The 13,197-nt window shown below is 42.6% G+C and overlaps 1 protein-coding gene across 3 annotated transcripts in view; it reads right to left on the reverse strand.

Annotated features, from left to right (window-relative positions):
• LOC142488445 (uncharacterized) overlaps window positions 1–13,197 on the reverse strand; it is a 507,675-nt gene that overhangs the window by 37,249 nt on the left and 457,229 nt on the right. Inside the window, exon 1 of one of the 3 annotated variants that reach the window (XM_075588963.1) lies at window positions 1,479–1,741. The exons of the other annotated variants lie outside the window; for them this stretch is intronic. The gene's annotated coding sequence lies outside the window, so the exon portion shown is untranslated. Of the gene's footprint in view, window positions 1–1,478; window positions 1,742–13,197 lie in introns of those variants that run through there. 3 annotated transcript variants of the gene reach the window in all.

Consider the following 13,197-nt stretch of genomic DNA (forward strand, 5'->3'; position numbering starts at 1 on the left):
AAGCAGCACACGTTTGGTACTAGGTGGCGAGTAGATTTTTTTGTGTGGCGAGTAGATTTTTTGGTGATTTGTCAACCACTGTGTATATATATATATATATATAACCCATCAAGGTCGAAACAGCTGTCTGTGGGTGGTTTTCTGGGTATGCACCTTAACCCTGGCTGTGCTCAAAGCTGTGACCATGCAGCAAGCTTAAGCCTATAGGGAACCATGTTAAAAATGGTTATTGAGGCAAAAAGTGACACTGTGTGCTCATTTGCATGTCATTTCCCAGAATCCCTTGCTGCAGTGGAAGTGCTTTATGCTGGGTGATAATGGGGAAAGGCGGGGTTGCAGACCTGCCTAAGACATGCAGATGAGCATACAGTTATATTTGTGTATATATATATATATATATATATATATATATATATATATATCAAGGGGAGAGGAAAAACAAAAAGGCGCAAACCACTGACCACAATGCTTAAGTTACTAAACACTAATAAAGTTGCAGTGCAATGAAAGTCCAATCTGTAGAATCCTGAGTATGTGATACCCTGTGATAAACGAAACGCGTTGGGCTACGGTAGTCTTGTCCCTTGGATTTTACTAGCTTGCTGGACTATATGCCTTATTCAAGGCAATTGGAACTTAAAAAACGCTATTAAACGGCATTTCCGAACGATTTTACCCACAGAGGAGCTTCTGTATATCTGTAGTGAAAGCGGAGCGTCATCACGCTGACATCGCGAGATTTCCAGCTGAGGAGGAGGAGATCTGCATATACAGACGTCGGACGCAGACGGCGGCCTTTGGAGTTGATCCTGCGCCTAACAGTTCCCATATTATAGTTCCAGACAAGGATTTTATCCTGACATGCTCATTTTTATCTGTGATTTCGTAAGTAGGATCTGTGCTTACGTTGTGAGTGAATAATACATAAATACTTCACCACATCTGGCTATCTTCTCATTTATAGATCCCACTCAATCCAGGATTCCACAGATTGGACTTTCATTGCATTACAATCTTATTAGTGTTTAGTAATTTAAGCATTGTGGTCAGTGGTTTGCGCCTTTTGTTTTTCCTCTCCCCTTGATACATACATAACAGGACTGTCCCCGGGCAAACGTGTCAGCCTCACACAGAGAAGCTATAGCCCATAACACACACAGGATGCTGCCCCTGTGGTAATGAAGGAGTTAAACTCCAACCAATACTCCCTCAATCTAATTACTTTCTAACTCTATTTAATAACTTTCCCAATCTTATCCTCACTGATCCCTAATGTTAATTCCCAATGTAAAATAACCCCCATTATCTCCCAGTCCCTGTGATACAGGAGGAGTAACCCCCCCAGTGCCAGAGGCTCCCCCTCACTATCAGAGGCTCAGCCTCTCAGGCTCCTGTGTGTAAGGAAGCTCAGAGCAGCACTGGGATAATGTGCACAGGTCACACAAGGGAGGGGAAGGGAGGAGGAGGAAAGCACTTACCCAATAACACAGGCTGAAGATCTCTGTGCAGCAGGGGGTGGGCAATGTGAGGGGGACACAGGAAAAGGGACTTAGAGGCTGCAGAGCCTATTCCTCAGTGTGTCCCCCCCTCAGTGCCTGAGATGTGCACTTTATCCCCCCCTCACTGTGTGTGTACTTCCTATGGAGGGTGGGGGGAGCCCCTGTGATCTCTCAGTCCTTCCCTGTGGGAGTGACCTGGATTCCCCCCTCAGGATGTGGGACAGTCTGTGCTCAGGATCAGTGTTTCCTGCCGGAATCAAACCTCACACACCAGGACATCCGGCTGCAGCAGAGGGACCATAGAGAGGGAAGAGGGGAGGCCAGAGCGCCTCTATCCAGCTCCTCCTGAGATCATAGGGAACAGGGACCCCTGGTGGGCTCCCAAGCAAGGTGCCGTGAGCGCCCCCTGGTGAGAGCTGCACGTGGTGCTGGCTGTGGGCTGGTGAGAAACAGTGACAATCTCACCCCCATCTCCCACCGTATATAGTGCGGTCTGGTGATATACTATGTGCTGTGTGCCTGGTGATATACTCTGTGCCTGTGTGTGTAGTGACGTCTGGTGATATACTCTGTGCCGTGTGTGTAGTGACGTCTGGTGATATACTCTGTGCCGTGTGTGTAGTGAGGTCTGGTGAAATACTCTGTGCTGTGTGTCTGGTGATATACTCTGTGCTGTGTGTGTAGTGATATACTCTGTGCTGTGTGTCTGGTGATATACTCTGTGCTGTGTGTGTAGTGATATACTCTGTGCTGTGTGTCTGGTGATATACTCTGTGCTGTGTGTGTAGTGACGTCTGGTGAAATACTCTGTGCTGTGTGTCTGGTGATATACTCTGTGCCATGTGTATAGTGATGTCTGGTGATATACTCTGTGCCATGTGTATAGTGATGTCTGGTGATATACTCTGTGCCCGTGTGTGTAGTGCAGTCTGGTGATATACTCTGTGCCCGTGTGTGTAGTGACGTCTGGTGATATACTCTGTGCTGTGTGTGTAGTGACGTCTGGTGATATACTCTGTGCTGTGTGTATAGTGATGTCTGGTGATATACTCTGTGCCGTGTGTGTAGTGAGGTCTAGTGATATACTCTGTGCTGTGTGTGTAGTGAGGTCTGGTGATATATTCTGTGCCCGTGTGTGTAGTGCCGTCTGGTGATATACTCTGTGCCTGTGTGTGTAGTGAGGTCTGGTGATATACTCTGTACCGTGTGTGTAGTGACGTCTGGTGATATACTCTGTGCCGTGTGTGTAGTGACGTCTGGTGATATATTCTGTGCCCCTGCTAGCTGATCTTCTTTCTGTGCTCACGCCTCCCCCTGCCTCTTATTTCCTTTCTGCTTCAGCTCGGAAGGTGCTTCCTCTTTTACATGTGTAGCCAGGTCCCCTCTGTCCCGCGACCCCCCCTCCTCTTACCTCCGCTGCCGAGAGTCACGCGACAGACCCGCCGGCGCTTCTGGAGGGTGGGGGCCGTGCAGGGAGCACTCTGGTGCTCTGGAGGTCCCTGGCGGCTCCTGAGCAGGGCGCCGCCATCTTGCTTAAGGTTGCGCATGCGCAGTGAGAGTCCTGCGGCCCGGCAGAGTTGCGCATGCGCAGGAAGGACCAGCGAACGCTGGCCAATAGGGAGAGGGCTCTAGAGAGGGACTACAGCTCCCATGAGCCTTAGGGGACCCCACGTGACGCCAGGGAGCCAATAGGGCTGGAGTATCTCCCTGCAGAGGAGATTCGATACATTTCGCGGGCTCTGAGCACGTTAACCAGTCGGCGACCGGAGCAGCTAGGGGAAGGAGGTAGGGTACAGGAGTCAGTGACTCTCTGCACTAGGCCAGCATATAGCCCTGAGCCTCCAGTAGTTGTGTTGTTTCAGGGACAGGTCTTATTATTCAGAAGTTAGTTAGGGACACAGCACGTCCCTCAAAGGTCTGGGCTCAGACACATATATATAGATATATATATTATATGTAAAGACTATCTTCCCGGAGGTCACGCCAAGCAGTGACTGCGGCCTGCCAGCGCAAACAGATTCCCGCCAAGTTACAGATGGTGTGGAGCTGCGGTAATATTATCCACGCCGGAATTCAACCCACGCGTAGGAGGACATCACGGCGGATCCAAACCCAGTGGTATAGCGGCACCCATGCCTGGAGCCAGGACAGGTGTCGTTATAAAGTGCACCAACAGGGGTGGGATCACTCGGTGGAAGTAGTAGTAGTTAGTGTCTCCTCTAGGGAGGGACACCTGTTTGAATGAGAGTGGATGGAGGAAGAGAACCCTCAGTCCCGCTGGGATTGGAGCCCTTTCTCCAGTTTATTCATGTCTCCTCCCGAAGGTGCTTAAGATCAGCACTCCTCAGTCGCTCGAGGAGGACTTTTTCTAAGTATAGTCTTTTTGCTACGTGCGTGGTCATGAGATTTCTCTCGCGTAGGGTGCTCATCTTATTGTAGGCATACTGTATGGCAGCAGTAGCAGAGCGTTTAAAAACAGCCCTTTGAGTTTTCCGCCCTTGAAGCTGTCTCTCTGCCCTTTTCCCACTCAATGGGGTTGCTAGTTCAGCCTCTTTGGGGTTACGTTGCAATTCCACCCCCACTTCCAGAGAACGTCCCATTTTTTCAGCTTCATCAGCTAAGGATTCTTCTGGTTTTGATTCAGCATGTGTACCTTCTTTTATTGCCTGTTGGGTGGCTGAAGGTTTTGCTAGTGCTTGTTTAGGTGGTTCAAATTTTGCAACCTTGTCTTTCAAACGAGCGGTATTCCCAGCTCTCACTATACCCTTGTCTTCATGGGTTTTTGTGGCTGTGGGATACTGACGCTTAGTCAGGGTCAATACTTGTCCTTGTACAACTGTCATCTCATCCGCGAAAGATCCCTGTTTTTTGAGTGTGTCTTGCAAGTCTCTTCTCAGGGAATTTATCTGCATGCTTTGCTTTCTCTGAGCTTGCTTCCACATTTTTATTGCATTGTGAAGCACTATGAACTTCTTTGCTTGGGCCACAGTTACTTGTTTCAGTTTCTGGACCTTCTTGTGCTCCCTTTTGTGCCGCGTCACCTGGGTTCTAAGCTTGGCTTTTAGCGATGCTTTGGTGACGCTCAAAGTAGCCTTCAGTTTCTCATAGAAAAAAAGGCAGGTGCAAAACAGCGCTAATAATATCAAATGAAATAAATGAATGTTCAGGCAGCCAGGTGAATGACTGGTGGTACAACCAGTCAAAGTGACAAATGGAAAAAAAAGGGGTTAACCGGCGCCAAAAAGGGGTAAATACCAGACCAATGGAAGGTGTAACAGTCCAAATACAGTCCTTGGGATGATGAATTGTGATGACTCTCACCTCAGCAGTGTATATGTGGAAAAAGAAGAAAACAGATAATAGTGCAGTAAATCAACACAGGGGGGGGAGCACAGATACTGACAATACGAAACATACAAGACACACAAACATAAAACACTAGCACGGCCTAAATATTAATAAAAAGCAAATTTATTTGGTGTGGAAGGTGCATAAACCGCATCCGGAGGGGTAAAATTACAACCCTACTCACAAGATGCTGGATGGGTAAAAGCAACGAACTGATGCGTGCAGCTGGGCTCTCAAGATGGCGACCGGAGCACTTGGGCTGGCGTCTACACGTGACCGGGATGCAAGACAGATGACTCGGATGACGGGGCCTCTGGGCGGACGTGACGTCTCCTCCGCTGTAATTTCACCACCGGCTCACAGGACTCCAGTCCTCCAGTCCTCCTCAGCAACCGCAATGCCGCCGCACCTCGGTTTAAGCACTTTTGGAGACTGCAGATTTCTCCTTTGAAACTGCAGACTTCACCACAACCTGGAACACTCTAAAAACTCGAAACTTCCCGACGCGTTTCGTACGCATGCGCGTACTTCTTCAAGGGATGTGCTTGTCTTGTAGTCTCTATGGTATATATACCATCAGTCCAAAGTCCTTATTGGTTAATTGGATAGTTGGTATTAACCCCATATAGGGCTAATAGACAGCAGCACATAAAAAACAGCCTATGCTAATCAACATACAAAACAAACATACAACATTGATTGGGATAACAGAAAAATGAGGAAAAAACGTTAAAAACATTTAAAAAGACACATTAAAATGATTACAAATATACAGTGGCAGAACAATGAATTAATGACTTAAAATAGATGATTATAAAAAGGCTTTGAGTTCAAAGTCGATATTCATTCCTTTGGGGGAGAGAGTTTTTAGTTCATATATCCAGTAAGCCTCACGTATACTGGCCTGCTGGAGTCTACTCCCCCCTCTGGGATTAACATCAACCTGCTCAATTGCCTGACAGATAAGACCCTTGGGATTTTTATCATGGTACAGAGAAAAATGGTGTGAGACACTATGTGTCACTAAGCCCCTTTTAATGTTGTAAATATGCTCATAGACACGTCTCTGGAATGTTCTCCCTGTTCTGCCCACATATTGCAAGCCACAAGGGCATTGCAATAAATATATAACATATATAGAGTGGCAGTTAATGAACTTATATATAGGGTAACTCCTATTAGTGACGTTAGATGTAAATTTTTTAGAATTTTTACTAAATGAACATGCTACGCACTTTGCACAGGTGAAGAAACCTTTTAGATTCCCTCCTAGTTTCTGCTTTTTTTGGTTCACCGGACAACTGGGAGCTAGTTTGGATTTTAAGTTATTAGCCTTTGAAAATATAATATTAGCTTTTTTTGGAAGGATATCTGCCAATATTTCATCTTGTAATAAAATAGGCCAATACTTATTTATAATTTGTTTAATTTTTGGCGCCATCTCATTGTATTGAGTAATGAACGCTACCTGATTGTGATATGTATTTATTGTTTCCTTCTTTTTGGCATCGTATTGAAGTAAAGTGTCCCTATTGATCTCATTGACCTGATTAAAAGCCTCATTTAATTCAAACTCTTGGTATTTTCTATTAATGAATTTTTGTTTTAGATCTTCTGCTTGTTTCTTAAAAATCTCGTCTTCTGAACAGTTACGTTTAAGACGTACCAGTTGTCCCTTTGGAATATTTCGCAGCCACTACGGATTATGGTGACTGTCCGCGCGTACATAGTTATTTGCCTGCACAGGCTTAAAAAAGGTTTTGGTGTGCAATATATCATCTTTGACATATATGTGGAGGTCCAAAAAATCAATGTGTTCAGTACTAAAACTACAAGTGAACTTTAAATTAAGGTGATTGTGATTTAAATAAGTGCAAAAATCATTTAAGGAATCCTGAGTGCCTGACCAAATGAAAATCACATCATCAATGTAGCGCCGCCAGAGCACCAGGTTTGCTCCTAGGGGACAGTTGTTCCAAATAAACTCCTCCTCCCAACTGTCCATAAATAAGTTGGCATAACTAGGAGCAAACCTCGTGCCCATAGCGGTACCACATTTCTGAATGTAATAGTGGGAATTAAAAGTGAAATAATTATGTGTCAAAATAAACCAAATACTCTCCATCAAAAAATCCCTCTTAGTGCGTGAATAGCCACTGGAGTGTTCCAGTTTGCGAGACACGGCCTGGCATCCTTGATGATGGTCGATAACTGTGTATAAGGATGTTACATCAGCCGTAGCTAGAATGTATCCTTGCTGCCATTTAAGATCTTTTAAAATTTGTAGCGTATGTGTCGTGTCTCGCAAATAGGATCTACCACCAGTGACTAAAGGTTGAAGATGGTGATCTATAAATTGTGAAAGATTTGAAGTGAGGGAAGAAATACCAGAAATAATAGGTCTCCCCGGAGGTGCAGTTAAATTTTTGTGAATCTTAGGTATAAAATAAAATAACGGTGTGCGTGGAAACTGAACAGACAGAAATTTAAACTCATCCTCACATAATGCCCCACTATCTACACCAGAAGTCAACATTTCTCCCAGTTCGGCTTTGAAATGCACCAAAGGGTCACTGTTAAGGGGGAGGTATGTGGTCTCATCTCCCAGTAATCTCATGGACTCTTTTAAATAATACTCTTTGTCCATGACCACAATACCTCCACCCTTGTCAGCCGATTTGATAACAATCGAGTCATTATTCTCTAGATTTTTGACTGCCTCTTTTTCTTTAATGTTAAAATTATCTTTTTTGATTTTATATGTTCTACATGAGTTCTCTAGATCTATGCTGACCATCTCTACAAAGGAGCTTACTAGATGTCCTTGCGCGAACTTCGGATAGAACGTGGATGCTTTTTTGAAAATCTTTTCTTGAGGATCAGCAGTACTGCGTACCTCTTGAATGGGATTGATTTGATTAGTGATTCTATCCCTAGCAAAATATTTTTTCAGGGCGAGTTTGCGGGCAAATTTGTGAACATCTATATAGAGATTAAAACTATTCGGTCCACAAACTGGAGCAAACTTAAGCCCTTTGTTGAGTACTTTTTTCTCAATATCGGTGAGCTGATACTGACTTATATTGAAGATATTCGGATGCTCTTTTGTAATTTTTACCCGATTTCTACTAGTACCTCCTCTTCTCCCTCGGGTCCTGTCTTTCTTTTTTTGTGGTTTAGTGGAGGTTGGATTTCTGATACATGTTTGATTATTTCCACCTCTGGGAAGATGTGATCTCTTTCCTTCCTCCATTCTAAAAAAGAAAAATTTGATTTAATGGCTGGTGTGGGGAGTGGTGTGTACGAGATGCTCTCCACATCACTCTCTGATCCTATATCGGACAGCAATGTATATCTATTGCTGACCGGAATGGGAATTGATTGAGGTAATGTAAGTGCATCATATCGTTCCTTAGCTCTTTTTTGTTGCAGATATAGATTTTTATCATGCAAAGGTTGCTTGACCGGAACGAACGGTGTAGGAACCAGTACATTAATGGAGGGTTTTTTTGGGGCATTATTAACTCCCTTCTGTATAAATCTGCTCCTTTTGACATTGGATTCTTTGGGTCCTATCGCTACCCTGGGTTTCCTATTGTCTACATTCGTGACATTAATCTCCTTAGATTTCTTTGCCCAATCTCTCTGACAACCAGTGTCATAGTCTTGTTTGTCCCTGAAAAATTTTTGTTGTTTAATTTGAACTATCTCTAATTCTGCCTGATCTAGCCTTTTCTTAATAGTCGGTTCTAGAGCGAGTAACTCTTTATTATCTTTATAGGGATCTAATTGGATCTTCATATCTAATATATGATCGTCCAATTCAGCTAGGGTCTTTCTCCGTTGATGCACCAAAAGCTTCATGAGAGAGAATGAACACTGATCTAATATTTCATTCCATTCTCTCATGAAGACCTCATTGTGCGCATCCCCGGTGGGTTTTTTTCGAACCCTAAGTCCCCTAGGGATACGATGATTTTCCAACTACTTGCTCAGTGTGGTGGCTTCCCACCATTGTTTGCTTTCTAGCATAAGTGTTTTCTCTAACTGAGCAAGTATTGGATGAAAATCTTCAGTCACACTTTCTATACCTTGGACTGAGCTAGGGTCACTAAAGATATGATCAACATTGACATTATGACGAGATCTCATGAACAGAGAACTCATAATGACACTTATTAAGAACAATAAAAATATAAATATATAAAGCAGCTAACACCAATTGTACAACACAAACAATCACAGAAAAAAAGGCAGGTGCAAAACAGCGCTAATAATATCAAATGAAATAAATGAATGTTCAGGCAGCCAGGTGAATGACTGGTGGTACAACCAGTCAAAGTGACAAATGGAAAAAAAAGGGGTTAACCGGCGCCAAAAAGGGGTAAATACCAGACCAATGGAAGGTGTAACAGTCCAAATACAGTCCTTGGGATGATGAATTGTGATGACTCTCACCTCAGCAGTGTATATGTGGAAAAAGAAGAAAACAGATAATAGTGCAGTAAATCAACAAAGGGGGGGGAGCACAGATACTGACAATACGAAACATACAAGACACACAAACATAAAATACTAGCACGGCCTAAATATTAATAAAAAGCAAATTTATTTGGTGTGGAAGGTGCATAAACCGCATCCGGAGGGGTAAAATTACAACCCTACTCACAAGATGCTGGATGGGTAAAAGCAACGAACTGATGCGTGCAGCTGGGCTCTCAAGATGGCGACCGGAGCACTTGGGCTGGCGTCTACACGTGACCGGGATGCAAGACAGATGACTCGGATGACGGGGCCTCTGGGCGGACGTGACGTCTCCTCCGCTGTAATTTCACCACCGGCTCACAGGACTCCAGTCCTGCAGTCCTCCTCAGCAACCGCAATGCCGCCGCACCTCGGTTTAAGCACTTTTGGAGACTGCAGATTTCTCCTTTGAAACTGCAGACTTCACCACAACCTGGAACACTCTAAAAACTCGAAACTTCCCGACGCGTTTCGTACGCATGCGCGTACTTCTTCAAGGGATGTGCTTGTCTTGTAGTCTCTATGGTATATATACCATCAGTCCAAAGTCCTTATTGGTTAATTGGATAGTTGGTATTAACCCCATATAGGGCTAATAGACAGCAGCACATAAAAAACAGCCTATGCTAATCAACATACAAAACAAACATACAACATTGATTGGGATAACAGAAAAATGAGGAAAAAACGTTAAAAACATTTAAAAAGACACATTAAAATGATTACAAATATACAGTGGCAGAACAATGAATTAATGACTTAAAATAGATGATTATAAAAAGGCTTTGAGTTCAAAGTCGATATTCATTCCTTTGGGGGAGAGAGTTTTTAGTTCATATATCCAGTAAGCCTCACGTATACTGGCCTGCTGGAGTCTACTCCCCCCTCTGGGATTAACATCAACCTGCTCAATTGCCTGACAGATAAGACCCTTGGGATTTTTATCATGGTACAGAGAAAAATGGTGTGAGACACTATGTGTCACTAAGCCCCTTTTAATGTTGTAAATATGCTCATAGACACGTCTCTGGAATGTTCTCCCTGTTCTGCCCACATATTGCAAGCCACAAGGGCATTGCAATAAATATATAACATATATAGAGTGGCAGTTAATGAACTTATATATAGGGTAACTCCTATTAGTGACGTTAGATGTAAATTTTTTTAGAATTTTTACTAAATGAACATGCTACGCACTTTGCACAGGTGAAGAAACCTTTTAGATTCCCTCCTAGTTTCTGCTTTTTTTGGTTCACCGGACAACTGGGAGCTAGTTTGGATTTTAAGTTATTAGCCTTTGAAAATATAATATTAGCTTTTTTTGGAAGGATATCTGCCAATATTTCATCTTGTAATAAAATAGGCCAATACTTATTTATAATTTGTTTAATTTTTGGCGCCATCTCATTGTATTGAGTAATGAACGCTACCTGATTGTGATATGTATTTATTGTTTCCTTCTTTTTGGCATCGTATTGAAGTAAAGTGTCCCTATTGATCTCATTGACCTGATTAAAAGCCTCATTTAATTCAAACTCTTGGTATTTTCTATTAATGAATTTTTGTTTTAGATCTTCTGCTTGTTTCTTAAAAATCTCGTCTTCTGAACAGTTACGTTTAAGACGTACCAGTTGTCCCTTTGGAATATTTCGCAGCCACTACGGATTATGGTGACTGTCCGCGCGTACATAGTTATTTGCCTGCACAGGCTTAAAAAAGGATTTGGTGTGCAATATATCATCTTTGACATATATGTGGAGGTCCAAAAAATCAATGTGTTCAGTACTAAAACTACAAGTGAACTTTAAATTAAGGTGATTGTGATTTAAATAAGTGCAAAAATCATTTAAGGAATCCTGAGTGCCTGACCAAATGAAAATCACATCATCAATGTAGCGCCGCCAGAGCACCAGGTTTGCTCCTAGGGGACAGTTGTTCCAAATAAACTCCTCCTCCCAACTGTCCATAAATAAGTTGGCATAACTAGGAGCAAACCTCGTGCCCATAGCGGTACCACATTTCTGAATGTAATAGTGGGAATTAAAAGTGAAATAATTATGTGTCAAAATAAACCAAATACTCTCCATCAAAAAATCCCTCTTAGTGCGTGAATAGCCACTGGAGTGTTCCAGTTTGCGAGACACGGCCTGGCATCCTTGATGATGGTCGATAACTGTGTATAAGGATGTTACATCAGCCGTAGCTAGAATGTATCCTTGCTGCCATTTAAGATCTTTTAAAATTTGTAGCGTATGTGTCGTGTCTCGCAAATAGGATCTACCACCAGTGACTAAAGGTTGAAGATGGTGATCTATAAATTGTGAAAGATTTGAAGTGAGGGAAGAAATACCAGAAATAATAGGTCTCCCCGGAGGTGCAGTTAAATTTTTGTGAATCTTAGGTATAAAATAAAATAACGGTGTGCGTGGAAACTGAACAGACAGAAATTTAAACTCATCCTCACATAATGCCCCACTATCTACACCAGAAGTCAACAATTCTCCCAGTTCGGCTTTGAAATGCACCAAAGGGTCACTGTTAAGGGGGAGGTATGTGGTCTCATCTCCCAGTAATCTCATGGACTCTTTTAAATAATACTCTTTGTCCATGACCACAATACCCCCACCCTTGTCAGCCGATTTGATAACAATCGAGTCATTATTCTCTAGATTTTTGACTGCCTCTTTTTCTTTAATGTTAAAATTATCTTTTTTGATTTTGTAAGTTCTACATGAGTTCTCTAGATCTATGCTGACCATCTCTACAAAGGAGCTTACTAGATGTCCTTGCGCGAACTTCGGATAGAACGTGGATGCTTTTTTGAAAATCTTTTCTTGAGGATCAGCAGTACTGCGTACCTCTTGAATGGGATTGGTTTGATTAGTGATTTCTATCCCTAGCAAAATATTTTTTCAGGGCGAGTTTGCGGGCAAATTTGTGAACATCTATATAGAGATTAAAACTATTCGGTCCACAAACTGGAGCAAACTTAAGCCCTTTGTTGAGTACTTTTTTCTCAATATCGGTGAGCTGATACTGACTTATATTGAAGATATTCGGATGCTCTTTTGTAATTTTTACCCGATTTCTACTAGTACCTCCTCTTCTCCCTCGGGTCCTGTCTTTCTTTTTTTGTGGTTTAGTGGAGGTTGGATTTCTGATACATGTTTGATTATTTCCACCTCTGGGAAGATGTGATCTCTTTCCTTCCTCCATTCTAAAAAAGAAAAATTTGATTTAATGGCTGGTGTGGGGAGTGGTGTATACGAGATGCTCTCCACATCACTCTCTGATCCTATGTCGGACAGCAATGTATATCTATTGCTGACCGGAATGGGAATTGATTGAGGTAATGTAAGTGCATCATATCGTTCCTTAGCTCTTTTTTGTTGCAGATATAGATTTTTATCATGCAAAGGTTGCTTGACCGGAACGAACGGTGTAGGAACCAGTACATTAATGGAGGGTTTTTTTGGGGCATTATTAACTCCCTTCTGTATAAATCTGCTCCTTTTGACATTGGATTCTTTGGGTCCTATCGCTACCCTGGGTTTCCTATTGTCTACATTCGTGACATTAATCTCCTTAGATTTCTTTGCCCAATCTCTCTGACAACCAGTGTCATAGTCTTGTTTGTCCCTGAAAAATTTTTGTTGTTTAATTTGAACTATCTCTAATTCTGCCTGATCTAGCCTTTTCTTAATAGTCGGTTCTAGAGCGAGCAACTCTTTATTATCTTTATAGGGATCTAATTGGATCTTCATATCTAATATATGATCGTCCAATTCAGCTAGGGTCTTTCTCCGTTGATGCACCAAAAGCTTCA

This window comes from Ascaphus truei, chromosome 2 (assembly GCF_040206685.1).
Source record: "Ascaphus truei isolate aAscTru1 chromosome 2, aAscTru1.hap1, whole genome shotgun sequence".
NCBI classification, from domain to species: domain Eukaryota; kingdom Metazoa; phylum Chordata; class Amphibia; order Anura; family Ascaphidae; genus Ascaphus; species Ascaphus truei.